Raw genomic sequence first — 2,776 nt, forward strand, 5'->3', positions numbered from 1 at the left:
CAACCCCGTGCTAGCCCCTCCTTCCTCCTGATAAAGGGTCCTCGGAGACTAATGTGTTCCATCGGGTCCAGCACTCCCAGCTCCGTACACCCTACAAGGAGGGTATTTGTTGCGGCAATGGTGTAAGGAAGTCAAAACCTTTGGGTCTCTGATGACATATGGTCGTGCTGCGTTTACTGCAGTTGTGGAAGATAAAGCGGGTGTTAAGATCCACCCCCAAAACTATTTGATGATAGATCAGAAAAGATCCCAAGGAGGTTCACCATGGAACTAGCAAAGGCGGGATTTCTTGACCTAGGGTTGATGTGCCTTCTCAGATGGGCACAGGTGAAATTGATGGATTATTGATACCTATCCCATCGCCATGGGGTTCCTTGATATCAGTGCACAGGGCTTTTACTGATGAACCCCTCAGTCCCTCGGTCGGGGTTGCATGCAGGGATCTCTGCTATTGACTGTAAGGTTTTCTGTGAGATGAAAACTTCCTCAACAGCCCGTCCTATGTGAGCATTATAGGAATGCCACCAGGGTTTAAAGACAGCACGCGTCTGCTATTGAGAGACTTGGTGACATAGGCCTGCGCATTACAGGATACGTCCATAGCTACAGTGTTGGTGGATCTAATGGGAATCTGTGAAACCCTGATGGCACTGACCCAAAGGAACTGGAAGACTTCAGTTTACAACATGAATCAGTACTGGCTTCCCCAACGCCAACCCCCACAAAGGAAGCATTTTAGAAGCAGACAGTGCCCCATCAATCCCTGCTGCCACCAGGAAGCAGTTGAACAAAGTCAGGGCATCCAGAGCCAAAGCCAAGCTCATAGCTGAAGCTTCCGATGCATTAGCAGCTCCAGAAGCTGAGGCATTTCTGGAGAGAAGCATTCCCACTAGGAAGTCTTTGTTAGCCAGTCAGTGACTACACGGATGTTCAGGATCCCAGTGTAGACCAAGCCTTTCTCAGGGTAACGCTGAAGCACACAAAAACTACATCCTAGGTTGACGTACTTCAGATACAAGAACGGTTAGCCAGAAACAGAACCACAGAAGCCAGAAGAGCAAGGTTAGCCTGTTCAGGGCCTTTCCCAGAGCTACGCACTTTGGTAGACTAGGTCTTTGTTCTTCCTCTGGCTGGTGCTGTTGCCTACACACTGGGTTCCAAGACCTGAGAGTTCATCCCGGGTTCCGTGTCCAAGGCTGGGTTCCATCACTGTGTCTGCTGTGCAAAGATCTGAGGGCCTGTTATACATGTGCTCGTGTCTATTCAAAAGAGCCTAGAGGGGAGGAATGGAGGGCACCAGAACTCTTCCCACTATGCCCACAGCAGTGATCTAGGTGCTTGCAAGGGAGACACCACATTCTGGTTTAGCTCCCGGGAAGAAGGTACACACAGCTACAAAGGGCAACCATGAGAAAAGTTGCCTGTATGCATTCAGGAAGTCTTCAGGGTACCCCTGGCAGCTGCTTTGACCTGCAAGCAGAACCCATTTCCTAGCCTCATCTTCACCCCGCAACCTCTGCGACCTCCCACAAGCTTACACGCAGCCACATCAAGGTCTTTCCAGCGTGGGTGCTGTGCTGAGCCGACACATCTGCAGAGAAGGAATCTGAATGGAGAAAATGCTTCCGACTGACTTGCTCAGTTTTACGAGCACAAAAATAAAAGTCATTTCTTGTGCTACTAGTCTAGAGGAGAATTGTTTTAAAATCACGTGCACGGTACTGTAATAAAATCACCATTAACCACTGAACAAACCTATCCTTGGCTCAAGCAGCGAATCCTTATAAATATATGGGAAAACTAGCATTCGTGACAAAATAGTACCATTTATAATTTATTAGTTCCCTGGTGCTGTCCACCCAAAAGCTGACAATTATTTTCACCATCACAGATGACTGTTATTTTTATTGAAACTCCCCCAAAATTGCTAAATATAATTTCCACATATAATCCAAATAATGCGGTCATATCCTTCTAACTTAGCTGTCTCGTTTATTTGAAGCATCTAACCAGTTGCCTGATTGAGCAGTAATTCAAGTAGCAGAGCCGGCGGGGGCGGGGGGAGATTACTTGAGCCCTCTCTGGAGCCTGCCTCACTTGTCTCAGTATTTCCAGTGCCCCCAACTCTGTTTGGCTCTGCACCTCTTTTCCTTCAAAAGTCACAGCTCAGTTAACAAAGTGTAGCTTGAACATTGGGTTGAGTTCCTAATTTGTGATTTTTTTTTTTGGTCTAGCACCTTTTGAATACCATTTCAAATCAAATACTTAGTTATAAGCTTTCATAAATTTCTAACTAAAATAATCTGCAAGTGTGTGGCTTAACTCGGCAATAGAAGCAGCCATTAGACGTGTATCATCTAAAAATGGAAGAGAAGTATTTTCGGGCAAAATGAGGACATTTGGCATCGGCACACTTGCACAACATTCAGGGTTTCAGCATGTGCGAGGAAAAGGTTTCTGTCGGAAGTATCAAAGTCCAAGAGTGACCAGAAAAAGTGAAAATGTGATCATTTGGGTAATTTAAACAAACAGTAATCTGTAAAACAGCAATGTCGTGTCACATACACACACACACACACATGCACACACACACTCACACATGCACACACACACCCTCACACACACTCACACATGCACACACACTCACACACATGCACACACAAACACACACACTCACACACTCACTCACACACACATGCACACACACACCCTCACACACACACACCCTCACACACACACCCTCACACACACACTCACACATGCACACACACACCCT

Source organism: Rattus norvegicus, chromosome 7 (assembly GCF_036323735.1).
Source record: "Rattus norvegicus strain BN/NHsdMcwi chromosome 7, GRCr8, whole genome shotgun sequence".
NCBI classification, from domain to species: domain Eukaryota; kingdom Metazoa; phylum Chordata; class Mammalia; order Rodentia; family Muridae; genus Rattus; species Rattus norvegicus.